Source organism: Brachycentrus maculatus, unplaced genomic scaffold (assembly GCF_059751285.1).
Source record: "Brachycentrus maculatus isolate JH-2025_06_01 unplaced genomic scaffold, ASM5975128v1 h1tg000063l, whole genome shotgun sequence".
NCBI classification, from domain to species: domain Eukaryota; kingdom Metazoa; phylum Arthropoda; class Insecta; order Trichoptera; family Brachycentridae; genus Brachycentrus; species Brachycentrus maculatus.
In genome coordinates, this window is record NW_028280817.1 from 556,029 (window position 1) to 583,065 (window position 27,037).

A 27,037-nucleotide genomic window follows, 5' to 3' on the forward strand; every position below is an offset into this window, starting at 1 on the left:
CTAGTGAAATTGTAAGTGATTCAAGTAAAATATTACGAAATTAATTCATATATATATAAAGAACTTCCATTAATTTGAATAGTTGGTTGTCAATCATGGGTAGAATTGGTGAATAGTTACACGTGTGTAAAGTGATCACTTAAATCAGCCTATGACGGTCGTAAGCCCCGTAAATGCCCTGACTTACATATTCTTCTTCATCTATGTTGAGATGTAAAAATAATATAAATAATCTATGTAAAAAAAGTTGTAAATGTCCTTTGGTTGTTCCCACGTGTTTTTATATGCTCTTTTATTTCTTTTCCATTTGACCAGACTGAGCCACAGACACACGCGTCCGTGTGCAGGTGGAATAAAATAAAATTTCCACCCGATGCAGTTATGATTTTCCCGTTATTGCCGTCATAAATTTCTAGATTTTTTTCATATTTATGCACTTTTTATGTTATCGTTATGATTGCGTTTCAATTTGACAAAACTACGATACGATGGCCTAGTTTTTCAATGACGATTTTAAAAATAAATAAATTTAAATAATAAAATGTATTTCTTGAATGTTTTCCGCAGATACTTTGTGTAAATATCTTAGTATTTACCCTTTTTTTATTAATACAATTTAACCCACCGTGGAAGATTTTGGTGATAGTATTTTAATGTTTTTGAATTAAAATAAACCATGATGATGACAAGGTTCTCGTTGAAACCGATAGGTTAAATTGTATTAATCAAAAAATTGTTTAAAACTAAGTTATTCAATTTTATAAAGTTTAATACAATTTATATTTGAAACACTAACTTTGTGATTTTCCTTTTTATAATTAAAATATAACTTTGTTTTAAAATCAATTTAAATATTTTATTATAACTTAATTAGAATGTCTACCGTTTTTAAAGCTAACCGCTTCTTTATCAAGACTGATCAATACTAAAACACTATCTACTTAAAAAATTAAAAATATTTTGACGGTTAGGGAAAGAAGCTTGGGTAGATCTCAAGTGGCTTTATTAATTTTGTGTTGATTGACATTCGCAGTAAAATAATGAAAAAAAAAATAATTAAAACTACATTCGAAAAACCGTTTACATATTATGTAAAGACAACAAAAAATGTGTTCTGCGTTATACCTTGTTCGCCAAAAATGTCCACCTTTGTGTGTTCCGTCTCTTTCTTACGCTAGATCCTGTTACGAGGAAAAAGAGGACAGAAGATACTGAATTCTTTGGAAGCGGTTAACACTGAAATAACCGTGAATTTTTTGTAAAAAAATATTATTATATGGGATATATAATTTGAAAAAAATAACTCATGTATAAATATTTTAGGATATAAGTAACACTATACTACCATTTGTGCTATTAAAAAGGGCGATGGTTGGAGCTCTACAGTCAAGGGATAACTGGAGAAGTGTTATTGCTTCCACAAGGGTCACAATCCACAGTAATGAGACTAAGACGGAGAAAAAGAAGGTGTACCATGACACGATGTAATTGTACAATGTTTCACTCTAAGGACACTAGCAAGATAATGTTAGGGATTTGAAAATAAAAAGAAAAATTTTGACTAACAAAATATCACACCGTTTTTACTCAGTGATAGACAGAGAGGAATGAACGCCAATTATTTTTGCTATTTTTGCTATTTTTGCAAATATTCTTTGCTCTTTATCTCTTCGTGCATATCAGCATAAACATGAAAATATGCAAGCACATTTGTATAAAAAAAGTTCGTTTGTGCAAAATTTTAAATCCTGCCACGGGTAAAGCGTCGTGTGTTGGACTTAAGAGCAACACACGCATACTTTATGTTACTGATGGCCGACAGCGTGCTTCTTGACATATATTAACGCTTGGCATTTTGTATGTTTTGGAATGCATTGTTGTTTCATATTTTCATTGCTTCACAAGTATTGTAAAATGAATCATAATAGAATTGTGAGCATTATTTTTTTTTTCTTTTGACCTAAATAAACCACAGCAAATATCTTTGTATACTTATATATATCTGAAATTTCTAAGCGGATCCAGAATATGTGAGCAAAAAATTGGACGTAATGAAAATATTGTGGAATTTAATATCATATATTTTATATGGGGTTAAAAATACCCCTTCAGTCATGTAAGGGTTGATGTCAAACAGGATCGTTCTTGCATTCCGACAGACATTCTTCGGTCGAGGATGGTCCGCATGCCGAAGTAAGTGCAAGAGAGATGGGTACACAGTTATCCCTCGTTTAACACGGTTTTGACAAGTGCGCTATGTTTTGACAAAATATATTTTTTGTATCTCCTTTCTCACACTCTTAAAACATAAAAAAATAAGTATGTATTCTATTTTTTAAAATACAATATACCATTAAAAATAAGGATTTTCAGTAAATAATTCGGAATTCAAATAGACCATTAAAAGCTCCCACTCGGATCTGATACAAAAGCTCTAGGCTTTCTGACAGACCACTCACCCAAAGCTAATTTTTTTACTAGTAGATAAAAATATTTTAAAAATGTTGTAAAATGGATCTTTGCCAGTCGGGAATATTTAATTTAACACACTCCACTTATAAAGGATTGTATTACACTCGTTTTGTGTTTATAACAGCCGATATAATAAATATTTTTATTCATCATTTTATTTGGGAAAATTCGCCTTCGAAAAAACGTCTCCTTCACATCCATACATCTAGTCATATATGGCCTCCGATTACGCAGACTTTTGACACCACCAGATTTTAGGTTCTGATTGATCTGATCGTACAAAGTCTTTTTCGGTCGTCCTCGTTCTGTTTTCCCGCTCACATTCGCCACATATATTTTCTTAGTCATTCTCTCGTTATCCATTCGCTCCACATGCCCACACCACCGCAAAGAACTCTCCAGAAAAAAGAATTTTTTTGAAATTATACCAGTCTTACATTCCCTTTTTATATCTTCGTTTATAATTCTGTCATGCAATGATTTTACACACATTCTTCTGAGGGAGCGCTTTTCTACAAATATTGCACAACTTTAGGAATCCATTACACACATTCTAGAAGTGCTATACATGCTATACATTTTTTAAAAATAAAATGTTATGATAATAATAAATAAAACTTCTAAATATATATTACGATACTACGACTAGTGCCACCTGTTGACAGAATTGAAAAGGTTGCAACAAACTTTCAATTTGGGTTATCTAAAAAAATTATTTATTAGAAAACATTTTTCATAAAATATCACAGATGTCGCTAGCATCATGACATTTAAAAAAAAATGATAAAACTAACTAAACCAGCTAACCATCACGCCGCTTTCCCGCAGAGGTAGGCAGAGGGAATCGAACGCCACATCACTGTATTTGCAAACATTCATTACCTACACCTTTCTAAATTTTTAAAAGTTAAAATAAAAATATGATTTTCACCTTCATTTTCCTCTTGTTTCATTTTCGCCTTGTGGCCTGTTTTTAAGAGGGATTAGCCTCCTGCGATGTCGATTCCCAGCTATCAATCCATCTCTTTGGTGGTCTACCTTGGATTTGGCCGTGCAGTGCAATGTGGGGGAGTCTGGATGGTTGCATTCTCCTCACACGCGCATACCATTGTCTCCTTCGTTGCCTTCCCCACCTAACGACATCTTCCATCTCGTATACATCCCGACATAAAAATAATTAAGTAACGCCAGGATAAGTCTTGGTAACTTTTTTTTTATTATTATTATTATTATTATTATTTATGTCCGCCTCCGTAGTGTAGTGGTCAGCACGCTGGGCCACCGTACTGTAGGTCCCGGGTTCGATTCCCATCCCATCCCAGAGGGGGGGGTTACATAAATATTAGTTTTTTTCACTTAAATATTTATTTAGTATTATCCTGAAGCGGAGGGTTGATCACCTCTCCTTCATATGTTAACGATTAAGATAACACTGCGTTTATATGATGCAGTGCCCTTTGCACCATCGGGTGTGGAAAAGGGTTAATTAAAAAAAATATATATATATCGGCACCCAATGGTGCAAAGGGAATTGCTTAAAATTTAATGTATGTCACATTTAATGGAATGTGTTTCTTTGACATCTTAAAACAGATGAAGAAGAATATGGAAGTCTAGGTATTTATAGGACTTATGACCTGTCATAATTTTAAAGTCAATTGTGTAATTTGATATAAAATTCTGTAAATTGATAATTTATAACCACTCTGTGCCATTGTCGAAATATTTTTTTTTTAAATTTAGTCTTCGTCGAGGTGCATGAACGTGGAAGATGCGAAGAATGTTTGCAAAGACAGAATGGAGTGGCGCTATATTCTCTCTGCCCACCCCTGCGGGGAAGCGGGGTGATGGTTAGTTAGTCAGTTAGTTAGTTAGTTTATACATTTGTATCAATTTATTTAATATTTTTTATTAACCCTCCCTTCCCGGTGTTGTGTACCTTGTACACATCGCTTACTCCTTTCAAGAACGTCATAAATCAAAAAACTTGATTTTTCAGGAGAACGTTTTTAAAGTTTAAAAATACAATACAATGTTTTAAAAATAAATATCAAGCCACTTATTGAACTTTTTACTGTGCAACAAATCTTTTTAGGTAAAACCTGAAGGTTTTTTCTCCATTTGAAAAATATTTAGTTAATTTTAAAAAAATAATTAAACAATACCTTTTCTTCAAAATGCAAAAACAATATTTTCTGCCCTGTAGCGGGTAAAGATTAAGTTAAAAATATGCCGCTTTTGCTGGGATGAAGTACATTTTCTGGGCATTCCGATAACATGCACAACTGAATATTGACGATTTTTGATTTATGACGTTCTTGGAGTGAGCGACATTGCTTCTAATAACTATAATAAATAACCATAATAAATAAATGATGTATATTTAACATATCACCCTTTTACGTTTTCTATTGACTCACGCCATCGAAAGGTTAGGTGGGGAATTTTCTGTGAGAAAACCTTATAGTCATTTAATTGATAAATGTCGTAATTATCACAAGGAACTAACAACGCTATTTTTATTATGTATGGAAAATTTTAATCTTGGTAATAAGTGTATGCGTTCGAAGAAATATGGCAGTGTATGCGGTGTCGGGAAATCAGTGGTTATATTATGCCGTATTAAAAAAAAAACATCTAAGTATTCCGTTGAAAAATAAAATATTATATAATCCATATTTGAAGCACTAACATTGTGATTTTCCATTTTATAATTAAAATACAACTTTGTTTTAAAATCACTATAAATATTTTATTTTAACTAAATTATAAAGTCAGCACGCTCGGCTACCGTTCTGGAGGTCCTGGGTTCGATTCCCAGAGGGTGGTCTGATAAATATAAGCGATTTTTTACTTTAATATTTATTCAATATTACCCTGGACTGGTACCTGAAGTGGAGGGCTGATCACCTTTCCTTCATGTGTTAACAACGATCAAGATAACACTGCGTTTATATGATGCAGTGCCCTATGCACCATTGGGGTGTAGATAAGGGTTCGAATTATAATATCTACCGGTTTCGAAGCTAATCGCTTCTTTATCAAAAATCGTTAATACTTTATTTATTATGTTATTTTATTATATAATCACTTATGTTTTAGTACAAACCAATAAACACACATTTTTTAAAAAGATGTATGAACGTGGAAGAGGCGAAGAATGTTTGCAAAGACAGAGTGGTGTGGTGTTCTATTCTCTATGCCAACCCCTGCGGGGAAGCGGCATAATGGTTAGTTAGTAGGTTTTCTTTATTTTTAATTTTGACCATCCTAGAAATCGAACACGAAATCTCCAACACAGTAGCCTAACTAATACACTACAGAGATAGAAAATTATAATGTCTACCGGTTTCGAAGCTAACCGCTTCTTTATCAAATCTGATTAATACTAAAACACTATATGCTTAACAATATTCTAAATATTTTGACGGTTAGGCAAAGGAGCTTGGGTAGATCTCAAGTGGATTTTTTTTGTATTGATTAGCAGTCACGGTCAAAAGGGAGTATTTAAACTAACTAACCATCACGCCGCTTCCCCGCAGGGGTAGGTAGAGAGAATAGAGAGCCACACCACTCTGTCCTTGCAAACATTCTTCGCCTCTTCCACGTTCAAGTATCTCCTCATACATACCCGCCGATTGTTACGACTCCTAACCTGACCCCTTTAAGTATTTGGCATACCTGATCGTGCCATGTTTTTCTCGGTCTTCCTCTGCTTCTTTTCCCGCTAATATTCGCCTCATAAATTTGTTTTACCGTTCTTTCCTCACTCATTCGTTCTACATGTCCAAACCATCTCAACACACCTTTCTTAATTTTATCGATAATGCTTATCTCAGCTTTGCATTCCTTCCTTATTTCACTATTCGTACATCTATCATACATCGTTTTGTCACACATTCTTTTGAGAGATCGCATTCCGAGTATTTATTAATTGTAAATTATTGTAAATTGCCTTTTAATTTATAATATTTCTAAGTATTCTACTAAAAGTCCCGTGTTGCATGTGTGTTATATATTTAGACCATTATTTTATCATAAAGCCCACGAGTTTTGAAGTACGGTGTACTCATTTACCCACGTACATATGTTACATTGTAGTTTTCTATGTTTGACATAATGTCATATACCATTAACAGTAGCATGCATTGATTTTTTTTATATCAAGGTGGACTGCAAAAGATCAGGCCATTTAGAAGTTCCTCATCTATACATTTTTTTTATTAGAATTTTAAAAGATATATATTTTTTTTCAAAACATATTACAAACATAAGTACTATATATATAATATTTCCGACGAGTAACTTCTATTTCTCATTTTGACACATGGGATTAAGGTTAACAAGACTGGAACACAAATAATAAAGTTACAAAAGAGATTTATGAGGCGAATGTAGTTGGAAAAAGAAGCAGTGGACGACCGAGGAAAACTTGGCACAATCGGGTATGTCAAATACTTGAAAGCGGCCGGGTCAAGAGTCGTAATAATCGTCGGGTATGTATGAGGAGATGCATGAATGTATAAGAGGCAAAGAATGTTTGCAAGGACAGAGTGGTGTGGCGTTCGATTCTCTCTGCCTACCCCTGCGAGGAAGCGGCGTGATGGTTAGTTAGTTAGTTTTCAAAAGAGACTTTTTAGTAATAACCAAAACTAATACATGGCATAATATTAAAACCAATAAACTAAGCAGCTCATTATTAGAAAAAGGTATCAAACTGTGGTAGAGTGAGATTGAACCGAAAAACTCTTACTCAAGCCCACGACGCTAACCACGGGACCACAACCCGACACTATTGTTATATTATACCCAAAAAATAATTGATAAATAACTCCTAATTGGAGATAATCCAGATTCGGGAACAAGTATATGGCCACATTCAAAATGGTGTTTTTTAAATTATTGACGTATATTCCTTCAATTGTTTCTTACATATCGCTCACTCCTTTCAAGAACGTCATAAATCAAAAATCTTGATTTTTCAGGGGAACGTTTTTAAAGTTTAAAAATATAATACAATGTATTAAAAATAAATATCAAGCCACTTATTGAACTTTTTTACTTTGCAACACATCTTTTTAAGTAAAACCTGAAGGTTTTTCTCCATTTGAAAAATATCAAGTATATTTAAAAAAATAATTAAACAATACCTTTTCTACAAAATTTAAAAACAACACTTTCCGCCCTGTAGCGGGTAAATATTAAGTTAAAAATATGACTCTTTTGCTGGGATATAGTACATTTTCTGGGCATTCCGAAAACATGCACAACTGAAAATTGATGATTTTTTATTTATGACGTTCTTGAAAGGAGTGAGCGATATGTTAATTGCAGAAGAATTTTACTTTTGTAGTATAATTTCCACAGTTCTTTGTTCGATAGGTAATTAAGAACAGTACATATCACATATGGGATAATGAATTGTACAGACTTCCGTCACATAAATAATAATACATACATTTAATTTCATTTCATTCGAAACAAATCATGTAAGTCGCAGTTACTGGGGTCAAAAAATACCCAGCTAATATGTACTGACTCCAATACTGACCCTGCGAATTTGCTTTCTTATAAAATCATAAAAAATACCATATTTTTAATATCATTGAAAAACGTAAGCTTCCAAAATGCGAATTTCTAGCTCATTATATATTTGACAATATGACATCAAAAACATATGCTAGAAAGAAAACGTAACAAATATAAACCATCTCAATTGGGTCATCTAAAATCTGGCAGTTACCCATTAGTCACACATCGCTCACTCCTTTCAACAACGTTATATATAAAAAATCGTAAATTTTTTGTTGTGCGTGTTTTCGGTATACCCAGAAAATGTACTATATCCCAGCAAAAGCGGCATATTTTAAACTCAATATTTACCCGCTACAGGGCAGAAGGTGTTGTTTTTGCATTTTGAAGAAAAGGTATTGTTTAATTATTTTTTTAAATGTACTAAATATTTTTCAAATGTAGTAAATAAAATCAGGTTTTAACTAAAAAGATCTGTTGCACAGTAAAATGTTCAATAAGTGGCTTTATATTTAGTTTTAATACATTTTATTTTATTTTTAAACTTTAAAAACGAAATCAATTTTTTGATATTTGACATTGTTGAAAAGAGTGAGCGACATGTAATGATGACATTTATCATATCAAACATGCGTAGCTCAAAAATCTGTGATTTATAAATTTGTACTTAGTACAGCGATTCCGAAGGAAGGAATGCGACTACTTATAAAAAAATAGTTCTATAGTTTTCATTTAACACTCTCCTTATCATTCATCATTCACTTTATGTAATACCACTTTATATGATTTTTTACTAACACAAATTGAATACATTTATTTAAATCACAATTTTAAACATACCTATTTAAAAAAATATATATTTCAGAGACCCACCAAGCCTTGTGTGTCATGTCGGTGGAGTTCTTTTTAAATACATTTTTACTGTTTTTAACGATTTTAACCTAATATACAAACAATAAGAGAGAAAAAAATAAAAACATAAACATTTTACAATTTTATAAAATTAACTCCTGACCATATTTACCCATTCCTTTATTTTGCCTTTGGTCTATATTTTATTTTGACCTCTAACATCCGTCAGCAACAAATTAAAAATGTTCGGAACGATATATTGCAGTGTTCGACTTCCATATTTATTGTTAATTCTTGATGAATGAGATATTATACTACCATAAAAAAACTTGATCATTGGCTATTTAATATCTTACTGGCTTAATATTGCCCTGAAAAAATCCCAAAGAATTTTAAACTTGGAAGTATAATATATTGACTTGTGAAAAATGACTGACTGCATTGATGATTATTTTCTTGCCAAGCAAAAGTGACTTAAATGGCCCTCCTGAACATTTTACGTTTTATTAGTGGTCACTTTCTCCTGTACGTCTACGATATGCGAGATTGAAGATGTTGTTAGGTGGGGAAGCCAACGAAAAAGACAATCATCTAGACTCCTTCCAATTGCATCTCATGGCCAACCCTGCGGTAGATGGAATCCAGGGCAGACCATGAAGTATAATATATTGACTTGTTAAAAATGACTAACTGCATTGATGATTATTTTCTTGCCAAGCAAAAGTGACTTAAATGGCCCTCCTGAACATTTTACGTTCTGTTAGTTGGTCACTTTTTCCTACACGACTACGATATGTTTTGCCTCAACGAGTGCATTATCAGATCAGGAATATAATTTTAAACGTACGGGAAAGGCAAGAGGCTTCTACGCAATCCAGAATGCATTTGCATCATGACGTCACAAAGGTCTTTATAATATTTCCTGTAGTTAACACTTTATCCATTGCAAATTCTTAGAAAAATGCAACAATACACGTGTTTCCCGTACGAAGAAGCAAACTGTTTGGACCATGTTATGCAGAAACCACCCAACCCAGAAATCAGCAAGCCGGGATATTGATTTATAACATTTTGAGTGTGTCCAAATACTGGTTTACAAATCTGGATTATCTCCAATTACAGGAGTTATTTTTTACATTTATTTTTGACATCTCAACACAGGTGAAAAAGAGTATGGATGTCTGGGCATTTACGGGGCTTGCGACCGCCATTGGCTGGTTTACGTGATCACTTTAAGCACGTGTAACATTTACTAATTCTACCCATTATCGACAAAAAAATTGCTCAAATTCTTGGAAGTTCTATATATATGAACCAATTTTGAAACCTTGTTCTTTAATCACTAGAACTTTACTAGAGACATCTATTGGTGAGATGTAAAGAAACTTTTTACTAAGCAGAAACTCTTATATTAGTATGTGAGATCCGAATCCTGGATTATAATCACACACATGAGAAACGCCAGAAAATACCATTTTCATTTTTATTATTAAGCTTATAATTTTACCAGATAATTTATTTACAACATTTTGAGTGTGTCCAAATACTTGTTCACAAAATCTGGATTATCTCTAATTACAGGAGTTATTTTAGGCAAAGTCTTGCCCAGACTTCTATATTCTTCTTCATCTTTGATGAGATGTCAAAAAATAATATGAAAATAACTCCTGTAATTGGAGATAATCCAGATTTTGTGAACAAGTATTTGGACACACTCAAAATGTTGAGAATAAAAGTGTTTGGACCATATAAGCTAAGATACTTGTAAAACGCTTCATGTTGTAGATCCGTCATTGAGATGAACATATACTGTACAAGTATTTGGACACACTCAAAATGTAGTAAATTATTTATTGACATCGTAACTTGGTGGTGTCTGATACAATATTGGAACCTGTTACAATATTGGATACAGGGCCCTCATGAAGCCACATCTATAGTGTAGCGCCAGTGATAAATTTGTTTAATTACAAAATAATAAAAAATATAAAACATGGTATTATGTTAAATGGAACAATGACACCCTATGACGGTCGTCAGCCTTGTAAATGCCCAGACTTCCATATTCTTCTTCATCTTTGATGAGATGTCAAAAAAGAATAAATAATTCAATAAAAAAATACCATTGATGAAGTGGCATTAAGCAAAGAGTCAATTTTTGAAATTTGTGGGTAGGATGGTTTCTGTATAACACGGTCCAATTGTGACTTTGATTTGCCTTGTTAGGGCAAAAAATGGCTGTCGTGATTGTCCCTATATCGCGTTGATTGGGACATGCGCAAGCAGGAACCATATTTAATAGACAGTAATTAAAATCGTTTATGTTACCTGATCATCACAGATGTATTTATATCAATTATGAAATAAAGACTAACCTTTTAGCGTGACGATTGATCAGTCCTGATAGATTCGTTTGAACTAAGGGTGATGGCACCAGTTGTTGGCCCACTAAGCGAAGACCGAGAAACACGCACAAAAAAAAAGCACGATCAGGTAAACGGGAAGCGGCGTGATGGTTAGTTAGTTAGTTTATATATTGTATATATATATATATATATATATATATATATATATATATATATATATATATATATATATATATATATATATATATATATATATATATTTATATATATACATATATATATATATATATATATATATATATATATATATATATATTTATATATATATATATACATATATAAATATATATACATATATATATATATATATATATATATATATATATATATATATATATATATATATATATATATATATATATATATATATATATACATACGTATATATAAATATATTTATATATATATATATATATATATATATATATATATATATATATGTATATATATATATATATATATATATATATATATATATATATATATATATATATATATATATATATATATATATATATATATATATATATATATATATATATATATATATATATATATATATATATATAACGTGGTAATATTTTTCATTGTAAATTGGGTGTAAATAATATATAAAGTGGGTGTATAATAATAAAATAAACAATGTGTTACTTTGTAATTAAAGAAACGAAAATAAAAGTTTATTCTTAATTAATCTTTAAAATATTTTTCTATCTATCTGATTCTGACAGTTCAGAATATTATATTTTTTTCTATCTGATGTCTTTTGTTTATACAGTGCGACGCATGCGACATCTGGTGGTAGATTTGTATTATTTGTAGGTACTTAATAAAATGTATAGGTAGGTATCTAGGTATTTTATATATTGTATATATATATATATATATATATATATATATATATATATATATATATATATATATATATATATATATATATATATATATATATATATATAATATTAATTAGTTCTAAATACATTATTCCAAGATTCCTCAGTAACACAATTATTTCTTTCATTTATCAGACGAGTTCGGAAGATTTGTTTGTATAAACGTGTAGTAATACAGGATTGTGTGTATACTTATACACTTCTGCACGACAGTGTGTTCACAGTGTCTCTTACTTTAATTATATTGTTGACGTGATTCCAGCAAGGGAAAAAACATTCGTCTCGCGTGATTCAAATATTATTCTATCTTCAACATACTTCTCATATCTTTCAACATTCTCATATATACAGGATGGTTTATATAGAGACAAAATAAATGTCAAAAAAATTAAACATTTTAACTATTACATAAAATTTGTGAAAATGCTATAACAAGGTGAAACAATAGATCGTTTTCAGACGGGAGGAATATCTAATATAATTCTCAACCTATAAAGGATTGTATTAGACGCGTTTTGTGTTTTAGAACAGCAAATATAATCAATGCTTTCATTTATCGTTTTCTTTTGGAAAATTCGCCTTCGTAAAAACGTTGTTTTCGTAAGTTGGTAACGAATAACGTCATGGAAACGAATCCACACTACTACTATTACAGCTCTTTAAAGCAGATACATAACGGATACGCCCCATATCACACCCGATGACGTTAAATTAGATTGACGTAGAGCGGTGTCCGTTTTATTAAATATAACTATTAAATATAACTATTAACCTTCATATCTCCCTTAGTTCTCAACAGATTTAAATAAGAATGTTACTGATAGTCTTGTGATTTTTTATATTTATTTATTTGCCAATAATAACGCATCATGAAATTGATCCATTATCACAAATCGCTCACTCCTTTCAAGAACGTCATAAATAAAAAATCTTGATTTTTCAGGAAAACGTTTTTAAAGTTTAAAAATATAATACAATGTATTAATTATAAATATCAAGCCACTTATTGAACTTTTTACTGTGAACAGAACTTTTTAGGTAAAACCTGAAGGTTTTTTCTCCATTTAAAAAATATTTAGTATATTTAAAAAAATAAAAACAATACCCTTTCTTCAAAATGCAAAAACAACACTTTGTGCCCTGTAGGGGCACAAAGTGTTGTTTTTTTATATTAAGTTAAAAATATATAAAGTTAAAAATATCCCTCTTTTGCTGGGATATAGTACATTTTCTGGGCATTCCGAAAACGTGCACAACTAAAAATTGACGATTTTTTATTTATGACGTTCTTGAAAGGAGTGAGCGAAATGTAAAAAAAATATAATTTTGTAATTTTTTCCACGTGAATTTTATTTGACCAGCAAATGGGTTTCGTCGTAATCGACATCATCACAAACCCGGTTGTTATTTTATTCTATAAAATGCAGTTCGACCAAGAAATGTCAGTACAAATCTTAAATTGTCACAAATGTGTCAGTATTTGATGATACCTATATGAATGTATTCTTCTCTTCTAAGCCCATATCCGCATCCAATGGTGCATAAGGCACTGCATAGTATTGATAGCCTTACCTTGTTTTTAGTAACATGAAGGCAAGATCACTCCTGCGCTTCAGAGACCAGTCCAGGGTAATATTAAAGAAACATCACAGTGTGAAATCACTAATATTTATTTTCACCTCCGTAGGAATTGAACCCGAGACCTCCAGCACGGTATCTACACACGCTAACCATTACATCACGGAGGTGGACTTATGAAGGTAATATAAATGAAAGTTTGTGGTAATTTGACGTAGTAATTCCTCATCCATTTCCTTTCCCGATGCTTAATGTTTGCCCAAATTTCATTCACTTCATTTTAAACACATTCCACTCTTTTTTATACATGAATCTGAAGCTCAAAACTGATCACCATACTATGCACTGCCCTATGCACTCACTACTCGAGTATTATTTGTAACCAGAATTCAGAATTTCATAAATTAATATTGGATTAAAAATAATTTACTGTACTTTTTTTTCATCCTGTATATAACGAACATGCAATAAAATTTTTCATTTATTAACGTTAATTTTGATTCGATAGCGTGACATTTAATGCAAATTTTAACATAACAATTATGTATTTAAATATATATATATATATATATATATATATATATATATATATATATATATATATATATATATATATATATATATATATATATATATATATATATATATGTGTTTAATTAGTATTATTATATAGTGAAATAAGGAAGGAATGCAAAGCTGAGATAAGCATTATCGATAAAATTAAGAAAGGTGTGTTGAGATGGTTTGGATATGTAGAACGAATGAGTGAGGAAAGAACGGTAAAACAAATTTATGAGGCGAATGTTAGCGGGAAAAGAAGCAGAGGAAGACCGAGAAAAACATGGCACGATCAGGTATGCCAAATACTTGAAAGTGGTCAGGTTAGGAGTCGTAACAATCGGCGGGTATGTATGAGGAGATGCATGAACGTGGAAGAGGCGAAGAATGTTTGCAAGGACAGAGTGGTGTGGCGCTCTATTCTCTCTGCCTACCCCTGCGGGGAAGCGGCGTAGTGGTTATTTAGTTAGTTAGTTAGTATTATAATATTTGGGTATGAATTATTTTTTTAAATTTTTTTTAAAAAATAAATTTAAGTCAAAAACCTTTTTTTCAAATCGGGATTTCCCCACAACGAAGTTATTTGTATTTAAAAAACTCCTTGGCGGAGAAACCCAGATTTGTGAACAAGGATTTGGATACACTCAAGGCGTGATTGACAATGTTCTCGGCTGTCCAAACTCAAAACACAGTAAGGGACATTTTTTTGTGGCACGTTTTTTTGCATTTTTGGACTAAGTAGATGCTACTTAGTCCAAAAATGAAAAAAAAGTCCCTTACTGTGTTTTAAGTTTAGACAGCCGTGCTGTTACCTACCTTAGTACATATGTGTGTATGTATATCTGTTGTTTTTATTCCGTGTCGGGTTGTGGTCCCGTGGTTAGTGTTGCGGACTCTTGAGTCAGAGGTTCTCTACCATAATTTGATAACTATTTATAATTATAAGTCTCTTAGGCTCACAGTAACAGTATGAACTTGAAATATTTTTGTAAATAATAAAAACACAGATATTTAAAAAAAAAAAAAATTGTCAATCAAACCCTTATCGCACCTCAATGGTGCATAGGGCACTGCATCATATAAACGCAATGTTTATATGATATCTCGATCGTAAACACATGAATGAAAGGTGATCACCCTTCCGCTGCAGGTAATAATAGAACGCCACACCAATCCGCCTTTGCAATCAATCTTAGTGTCATGCATCTCCTAATACATAATAAAAAATAATAAAACACTTATCCGCACCCCAATGGTGCATAGGGCACCGCATCTTATAAACGCAGTGTTATCTCGATCGTAAACACATGAAGGAAAGGTGATCAGCCCTCCGCTACAGGTACCAACCAGTCCAGGGTAATATTGTACAAATATTAAATAGAAAAAATCACTTATATTTATTTGACCCCCCCTGGGAATCGAACCCGGGACCTCCAGAACGGTAGCCGAGCGTGCTGACCATCACACTACTGAGGCGGACAAAAAACTGATTGTTATTTTTTTAAGTGGTCAGGTTAGGAGTCGTAACAATCGGCGGGTATGTATGAGGAGATGCATGAACGTGGAAGACGCGAAGAAGTTTGCAAAGACAGAGTGGTGTGGCGTTCAATTCTCCCTGCCTACCCCTGCGGGTAAGCGGCGTGATGGTTAGTTAGTTTTATTTTTAATACAGATGTAATAAGAATTGCCCGTCCAATTGACGGTAATTTTCGTTGATTGGTTCAAATATTTGACCCATGCGACCACCGAGTACAAATCTCTGCCCATCCTGAGTGAAAAATCTTCAATCATTTGTATATAAAATGAACTTTTCTTCTAATTGCCTCCAATGTTCCTTAAACACATTGACAACGCGTATCCTTCTATAGTAGCTATTCGCCGTTCTTTTAAACTTGATATGTTATTTTTTACAACAAAATGTGTCATTAGAATTAAAAAGACCAAGAATATTATCAGCTGTGATGGTTTGCTGAGTTGCTGTTACTTCTGAGGATAGAAGGTAATTTTTAACATGTTATTTAATATTTCAATTAATTTATTCATAAGACTATTTATTTTTATATTCTCAATATTATTAATATTTAAAGCATTTACTTTGTGGTAGTCATTTTTACTTATTTATTTTATTACAAAAATGTTAATAAAATTCGTATATAACCACTCACCGAGATTTTTGCGTCTACCGGTTTCGAGACGTACCCGTCTCTTCGTCAGGACAATCACTAACACAGCATGCAAACAATACTACCCTTCACCACCATAGCACCATTTACACACTCAAAACTACACAAAATGTCTAACACATGCGATTTTTGGTCGACCCAAAGACCAACATGCACTATAGTTTTCAATACAGACATGCGTTACGAGCCGAGATTAAACGTAATATACGTTTAACCTCGGCTCGTAACGCATGTCTGTATTGATTGTCCTGACGAAGAGACGGGTACGTCTCGAAACCGGTAGACGTAAAAATCTCGGTGAGTGGTTATATACTAATTTTATTAACATTTTTGTAAAAAATAAATAAGTATTTATTTTTAATCGTATATATATATATATATATATATTTATATGTATACATATATATATATATATATATATATATATATATATATATATATATATATATATATATATATATATATATATATATATATATATATATATATATATATATATATATATATATATATATATGTATATACATATTTTGATGTCTAAACATAGGTAAATGAGAATTTGGATAGTTTTGAATATTGATAGCATTAATTTTGTGGATCATATTTATATATTATTTTGAATTTTGAAGCTTGGGTTTTTATTATATACTCAAGGTGACGATTTGTCATAGGCTGGTTTAAGTAATCACTCTGAACTTGTGTAATAATCATTATTCTACCCGAGATTGAAAATCACACTACTCAATTTTTGGAACTCATTTATACGAGCAGTGCTGTTGTTAATCATGGGTAGAATGGTGATTATAACACGTCTAAAAAAGTGATCACTTAAACCAGGCTATGATAGGTCGTACCTATGTAAAAACCCAGATATTCTTATTCTTTTAAAATAAAATTTTTACTTATCAAATACCAATATTTCTTAAATTCTGCTGTGACACGTGTTTCGATACATTACGGATCATTTTCAAACACCGTATTAAAAATGATGCGACATGCATCGAAACACGTATCCAAGTAGATTTTAAGAAATAGTCATATTTACCAAGTAAACTTTTAATTTAAAATGTATGGATATGTCTTCCACAACGTGACTGCCAAATCAATTAATGAAATCCTTGTTCTCCTTTTTCGATAAAATTAAGAAAGGTGTAATGAGATGATTCGGACATATCGCTCACTTCTTTCAAGAACGTCATAAACCAAAAAACTTGATTTTTCAGGAGAACGTTTTTAATGTTTAAAAATATAATACAATGTATTAAAAAATATATCAAGCCACTTATTGAACTTTTTACTATGCAACAGATATTTTTAGGTAAAACCTGAAGGTTTTTTCTCCATTTGAAAAATATTTAGTATGTTAAAAAAAATAATTAAACAATACCTTTTCTTCAAAATGCAAAAACAACACTTTCTGCCCTGTGGCGGGTAAATATTATGTTATAAATATGCCGCTTTTGCTGGGATATAGTACATTTTTTGGGCATTCCGAAAACATGCACAACTAAAAAGTGACGATTTTTGATTTACGACGTTCTTGAAAGGAGTGAGCGATATGGAACGATGAGCGAGAAAAGAACATTTAAAATTACTGCCGGTACGTGGAATATTGTAGATGAGTATCATCGTTGAACAACAAACTAGACAAAAATATCCACATCTTCTAGTACACAACCATGATACACGATTTACCCACGACGAAGGTTTGATAGTCCCAAGAATTAACAATAAATATGGGAGTCGAACACTGCAATACATCGTTCCAAACATTTTTAATTTGTAGCCAACAAAGGCAAAATAAATGATAAAGAGTTAATTTTGTGAAAATTGTAAAATGTTTTTATTCTTAACTTTTCTCTCTTTTTTGTGTGTATATTAGGTTAAAATCGTTAAAAATAATAAAATAAATGTATTCAAATAGAACTTTGTGTGTCTTGGTGGATCTCTGCAAAAAAAATCTTCTGAATATGTAAATTTTGTGATTTAAATAAATGCATACAAATTATATAAAAAAATTGAGAATATGGAATAAAAAAACAACACACCCGGGTTAACGATTATTCAAGGAACGATAGATAGAGGTTTCACTGTATATTATATTAATATTATTATGAAAAACCACAAAAGGCTAAATTACTAAACAATAATTTTTGTTTTAAATATGTTGAAAATTGTGATTGAAATAAAAGTATACAATTTATTTTAATAAAATAAACTAATACAAATTTACGAGACGAAGGTAGTTACGTTTATATGTATATATATATATATATATATATATATATATATATATATATATATATATATATATATATATATATATATATATACATATATATAAGTACGTATACATATAAGACATCAAAGAACGTTGAACTCTTAAAAATGAACTTCCTTTGATAACAAGTTTGTTGAACTTGATAATGAGTTCATTGACAATAATCGTTACTCAATTAATATAATAATTCGATTTTTGCAAGTGTCATGTGACAAAATTTGATTGAAATGTCCAATCGCTTTCTATCTCAATTCTGGTTCGCGTATATTTGATTATTCATTATTTGTACCAGTTATTATTCAATTTATATTAAATCGTATTATTACGCAAGGAAATAAATAATTGATTTACATAAGTACAAGTTTTTTTGGTACAATTATTGATATCTCAACATGGATGAAGAAGAAAATGAAATTGGAAGGGAAATAAAAGGACAAATGACCATTTTTACGCTTATTTGACTGATGTAATTGTAAAATAAAACATTTTGTTTTTACTTTAGTTTCGGAATCTATGATTCCTATATACATATTATATGTCAGTTTATATCTAGACCAGAAAATAGAACTTAGACCAGAAGATGGCATTATCGATAATATTATGAAGGATGATAGTAGACTGAACGCAGTCGTAAAGCGATCCCTCAGATTAATATACGGCAAAACGATGTAAGGTAGATGTTCGAATAGTGAAATGAGGAAAGAATGCGAGGCTGAGATAAGCAATATTGAAGTAAACGAGAAATATGTTTGGAAATGGTTTGGACATGTGGAACGAATGAGAGATGAAAAAACAAAGAAACAAATTTATGAGGTGAATGTAATTGGAAATCGTTGTAGAAGAAGACTTAGGAAAACTTGATATGATCAAGCATTTTAAATACTTTAGGGTGGGTTAGGTCAGGAACCGGGATAATCGGCAGGTATGTATGAGGAGATGTTTGAATGTGGAAGAGTCAATTAATGATTACAAAGACAGAGTGGTGTGGAGTTCTATTCTCTCTGCCCATCCGTGCAGAAGGCAATGCAATGGTAAGTTAGTTACATTTAATTATTTATAGACTGACTAATTATATGTGAAACAAGATAAAAAAGAAATGCTTTTAAAAATCAAAACGCGTTATCAACTTTGACACGTTGTGATAACTTTTATCATTCTTTTAAATTACAGTCATGTTTCCAAATTCAGATAACATAGGAATGTTGAATAAATATAGTATTAATTATTAATATGAATAGTTTGGGCAATTAAACATAGCTGCGTCACCTCAGAATGCCTGAAAATTATATTTGGAAAAACCCTGACATGAAAATCGGAAGCAAAATTAAAATACATATTCATAACGTGTGTGCGACTCATCATGACATATCGCTCTCTTCAGATGTGATTGTTATCGGAATGCCTAGAATATGTACTATATTCCAGCAAAAGCGGCATATTTTTAAATTAATATTTACCCACTACAGGGCAGAAAATGTTATTTTGTATTTTGAATAAAAGGTATTCATGAATTATTTTTTTAAATATACTAAATATTTTTCAAATGAAGTAAAAACATTCAGGTTTTATCTAAAAAGATCTGTTGCACAGTAAAAAGTTCAATAAGTGGTTTGATATTTATTTTTAAATGATTTTATTATATTTTTAAACATTTAAAACGATCTCCTGAAAAATCAAGTAATTTGATATATAACGTTCTTGAAAGGAGTGAGCGATATGGGATCGAATGCAGAGCGGACACCGCAGTAACAAAAAACGCTAAGGGTGTCAGAAATGAAGACCCTAAGAAGCATATCTGGCAAGAGTCTACGAGATAATAAGGAACACCAGGATCAGGGAAATATGCGAGATGGAAGATGTCGGTTGGTGGGGAAGACAACGCAAGAGACAATGGTATGTGTTTGTAAGAAGAATGGAACCATACAGACTTACCCACAATATATATAAATATGTATATAAGTATATTGTTTTTTTTTTTTATTTTATTTAATAAAGTTACATTTTTAAGTACAACATAATACATTTTATAAACATTTATACATAATACTTATAGTTTTAAATTCGCTGTGCCTCTCCAAAAATGGGACTGAGCTCTTGTGCTTGGAGAGGGACTTACACTCAAGATTTAATGTTTTATATAATTAATGGTATAATAGTAATTTTTTATATATTTTTTGCAGATTTATATATAATGGGCATTAATTTTTTTCGTAAGAATTTTTATATCTACAATTTTTTAAATTTCTTTATAGAGTTAATTGAAATATTTAATTCCCAAACATTTAAAGTTTTGTGGAAATTGCTTTTGTATTGTATTTTAGAGAAAATGAAAAATCATGTATAAACATACGTCTCGTCACAGGGTATGCTTAGTGAGGCGTTTATCAATAAAAAAATAATTACAGTATTGTACAAAGTGTTATTAATAGAAATAATAAATCTTCTTCTTTATATTGTTTTAGGCTTTGTGGCCTGTTTTTACGAGGGGTTAGCCTCCAGATTAGATTAGTTTAGATCACATTAGATTAGGCTGCAGCCATCTCAGGATGCCTGAAAAATGCTATATGGAAAAATCCTGAGATGAAGATCGGCAGCAAAATCAAGATTTACAAATAATAAATAAATAAATAAAATAATCCAGGATTCTGACCTCACATACAAATTTATACAGTCTCAACTTACTAAAAGCTTCATACCTATATATATGTAATACATGTATCAGATTTATAGACCCAGGAAATAGAGTGTCATAGTTCAAATAACTGATTCGAAGTTTTCACAAAGATAAGTGTAAATAAATATTAGTTTGACATTTTTTGATATCATCATAGATTATTTATTTTTATTTTTATATTTAACATATCGCTCACTCCTTTAAAGAACGTCATAAATCAAAAATCGTCAATGTTCACTTGTGCATGTTTTCGGAATGCCCAGAAAATGTACTATATCCCAGCAAAAGAGGCATATTTTAATTGTAATATTTACCCGATACAGTGCAAAAAGTGTTGTTTTTGCATTTTGAAGAAAAGGTATTGCTTAAGTATTTTTTTTAAATAAACTAAATATTTTTCAAATGGAGAAAAAACCTTCACGTTTCACCTAAAAAGATCTGTTGCAGAGTAAAAAGTTCAATAAGTGGCTTGATATTTATTTTTTATACATTGTACCATATTCTTAAACTTTGATAACGTTCTTCTGAAAAATCATGTTTTTTGATTTATGACGTTCTTGAAAGGAGTGAGCGATATGTGGAGAAAACTGTTGTAAAATGGGAACATATCGCTCATTCCTTTAAACAACGTCATATAAAAAAAAGGATTTTTCAGGATATCGTTTTTTAAGTTTAAGAATAAAGTAAAATGTATTAAAAATAAATATCAAGCCACTTATTGGACTTTTTACTGTGCAACAGATCTTTTTAGGTAAAACCTGAATGTTTTTTCTCCATTTGAAAAATATTAAGTATATTAAAAAAATAATTAAACATTACCTTTTCTTCTAAATGCGAAAACAACACTTTCTGCCCTGTAGCGGGTAAATATTAAGTTAAAAATATGCCGCTTTGTAGAAGAAGTTTATAGTATCTTAGTAGTAGTTATTATAAAAAGTGTATAATTTATAAATACAATATAAAAGCCAATGCACACACGTGTTTTATATATATGTTTTTAAATTTTTATTTTGAAAGTTTACTTGCAGTATTTTTGTGTATTAATTGAAACAGGAAAGAATGAAATAAATAAACACAATTAATTTTCTCAACATTATTAATATTTAAAGCATTTACTTTGTGGTTAGTCATTTTTACTTTCTTATTTTTGTACAAAAATGTTATTAATATAATATAATGTTTTGTATATAACCACTCACCGAGATTTTAATGTCTACCGCTTTCGAGACGTACCCGTCTCTTGTAATTGCAATTATTTGCATGCTGTGGTATTGATTGTCCTGACGAAGAGAATAAACTAATATTATCAACATTTTTGTAAAAAATAAATAAGATATATATTATTAGATTAAAACCAATATTTTTAGCTTTTCCACTTTATTTTTATTTGACCAGCGACCGGGTTTCGTCGTTACCGACATCATCAGACTGGTGGGAGGCTAGCAGGGAGCAGTTCCTGATACTTCGTTACATAATTTAAATTCATTAAAAAAAAATGCAAATCTTTTATAACTTTATATAAAATCGTGCTCTCAATACAAAAAAAAAACTTTATAAAAAATATTTTTAATATCATACAATACTTAAATTCACTCAAATTAAATTAATTTCTCAATAAAATTATATCAAATCATGGTTATCAACTCCTGCCTTGTTTTATATATAACATAACAATTTGTATAGCCTCCTACCAGTCTGATGATGTCGGTAACGACGAAACCCGGTCGCTGGTCAAATAAAAATAAAGTGGAAAAGCTAAAAATATTGGTTTTAATCTAATAATATAATAAAAATGCAATTCCATCACGAAGTGTCAGTTGATAATATAAATCTATTAAATAAATAAGTTTGTCCGCCTCCGTAGTGTAATGGTCAGCACGCTCGGCTACCGTACTGGAGGTTCCGGGTTCGATTCCCAGGGAGGGTCGAATAAATATAAGTGATGTTTTCACTCTAATATTTATTCAATATTACCCTGGACTGGTACCTGAAGCGGAGGGCTAATCACCATTCCTTCATGTGTTAATGATCAAGATAACACTGCGTTTATATGATGCAGTGCCCTATGCACCATTAGGGTGCGGATAAGGGTTTGAATGAAAAAAATAAATAAGTTACAAATAATTGGATAGATATTGGGAAAACACTGCCCTAATGATTATTTATATCAGCCTAGCAACAATTTGACCAATACATTTAGATATTTACATGACCAATGCACTCATTCCCAAATTAAGAAATTAAATAATGGAGTCGTTACTATTAAATATCAATTATGTCCGTGATAAGTGTTTAGATATGCGTTTGGCGGTAGTAGGGATGGGCCTAGACAAGTTACGACACACTTCAGGTTGCAGAACCAGTTGGCTGAAACCTGTAGCAAAATACTAGTTATTATTTTAGTATTGATGCATGAAATACAATGTTATTTAATATCGTACGATGGCTTATTATCTATCACTTAAGGTATAAGACCTAAATATGAATGCTATAGAGCATTTTTTGTTAAGGGCATATTCGCTAACACTGAATTCATTCCACTGGAGACCACCGGAAAGGAGACATGTGTGTTCACGCCTGATTAGAAAAAAAATATTTTTGTGTTTTTTTAAAATATTTATTTAAAAATATTTTCATAATACTTTATAACTCCTTACCTTATAATACCTTTTCTTTTCGAAACCGTATAATTATTACGAAGAAAATCTAATTTTACAATGCAATATCGGTGATTTAAGAAAATATATATATATATATATATATATATATATATATATATATATATATATATATATATATATATATATATATATATATATATATATATATATATATATATATATATATATATATATATATATATATATATATATATATATATATATATATATATATATATATATATATATATATATATATATATATATATATATATATATATATATATATATATATATATATATATATATATATATATATATATATATATATATATATATATATATATATATATATATATATATATATATATATATATATATATATATATATATTTTTACAAAAAAAATCATATACATAACATAAAAAAAAATCGTAGCATGATGAGGGTGTTTTAAAAAAATAATAAAACAAATATATACATATATGTGCATAACTGTCGTAATTTGAGTAGTGTGTTTATAGGCTATGATTATTAGCTTATTTAACACGTGTATAAAGTGATCACTTTGCCTATGGCAGATCGTAAGCCCTGTAAATGCTCTGACTTGATGTTGATATTAATTATTCCCAAAAGTTTAGCTTAATCCAGAATTATGAACGAAAATTCGATACACTCAAAATTTTGTGAATAAAAAAATAATGTTAATGGATTTTAGAACACGATTGTACTAGGTAAATAAGTATGTATAGACTCCATAAAGCCATGCTATAATTTGAGGCGACTTGCAAAACCAGGTATCCGCGATATTGGTGTCAAACCTCTATCTTTCCGTAAAAAGAAAGTCATTGCATAATTACAAAGTGGCGGAGATCACTTCTCAGGCCGTGGCATCTCGCTCGCACGCGGCAGCGGCGTCTCGACGGGAGAGAGCGAGAGGCGACATGGCGCAGTTGGGTCGGATTGCGGTAGTCAGAATTTAGGGGAATCGGGCGTTAACGGACACTGACATAATTTTTTGCAAAAAGTGTAGTGTAAAAAAAAAAGTAGTGTAATACGTGGTTCCGGGTATAGTTTCGTACTAGATATTTTTTTAAATAAATGTTTTTTTTTATTTATTTTATTATTTAGGCATCTCAACATAGATGACGAATAATATGGAAGTCTGGGTATTTACAGGGCTTATGACCTGTCCGCCTGCGTAGTAAAATGATCAGCACCCTCAGCTACCGTTCTGGAGGTCCTAGGTTTGATTCCCAGGAGTGTCAAGTAAATATAAATAAGTGATTTTTGAACATGAATATTTATCCAATATTACCCTGGACTGGTACCTGAAGCGGAGGGCTTATCATTTTTCCTTAATGTGTTAACGATAAAGATAATACTGCGTTTATATGGTGCAGTGCCCTATGCATTAATGGAGTGGGGATAAGGGTTTGAAGAAAAATAATAATCCGCAAAATAAGGGAATGGGTAAATGATCAAGAATTAATATTTAAATAAAAATAGTAACTCAATTTTTATAATTTATTTTTGTATAGCTATTAAAATTATTAATTATATCTTTGTAAAAATGATGAAATTAGGTTAACAGAATTCCGCCATAAAGACACATAAGATGGTTATTTTATTTTATTATTGAATAAAAAAATATACATTTCTGTTTTTATCATTTACAATATTACTTCAATTTCATACTATTTCTATGAGTCTAAACTGCTCATTATTAGAAATAGGTATCAAATTGTGGTAGAGCGGGTTTGAACCAAGAAACTCCGACTTAAGAGTCCGCGGCACTAACCATGGGACCACAACCCGACACGACAGAAAGATTAATGTTTATAAATTAATAAATAATTAAAATCGCATGTTTTTAACACTTTCCGTAGTTTTAAGTGTGTAATGCTATGGTAGTGACGGGTAGTATTGTTTGCATGCTGTAGCAGTGATTGTCCTGAAGAAGTGAGTGGTTATACACTTATATTACTAACACTTTAGTATAAATATATAAAAGTAAAAATGACTAACCCCAAAGTAAATGCTTTAAATATTAATAATATTGAGAATATGTTAATTTCTGACTGGAAAGATTTGACTGCTTGCAACTGTATATTTGTGTTTTTATTATTAAAAATAATAATTCAATTTTATACTATTTCTGTGAGCCAAAGCGGCTCATTATTAGAAATAGGTATCAAATTGTGATAGAGTAGGTTCGAACCGAGAAACCCTGACTCCGCGACACTAACCACGGGACCACAACCCGACACATATATCATCATTAAATCATTTAAATATGAATCTTAAACAATTTCACAGTGTGGTTGTCAATGATGGTTAGAATGGCGAGTATTACACGTGTAATTAAGTGATCACTTATAAACTAGCCGATGACAGATCGTACCCCTGTAAATATCCAGACTACCATATTTTCTTCCTTATCTTACTATATTGCGATGCAATTTTAAAAAAAATTATATCGGTGTGTTATATTGCGGTTTGACTGTAATAAGCGATATATTTCTCCGACATGGAGATATATTTCAGAAAATAAGCTTCTCCTGTCTCTATCCCCTAGTGAGCGTAACAGTAGAATGTACACTGTAGAATATTTGTTTTTACAGTAGGTACATAAGCCTACCGTCTTTGTTTAAATGGCTACAACAAGAGTGAACGTCGAGTCTAGGGTGACGCGATTAGTTATTGACAGTGTGTCTTCCTTATATCGGCTGTCCAAACTCAAAACACAGTAAGGGACATTTTTTTGTAGTAGGTTTTTTTGCATTTCTTGACTCAGTAGATCCTTACTTAGTCCAAAATTGCAAAAAAACGTACTACAAAAAATATCCCTTACTGTGTTTTAAGTTTGGACAGCCGATATAAGGAAGACACACTGTTAATAACTGGTTGCGTCATTCAAACTCGACGT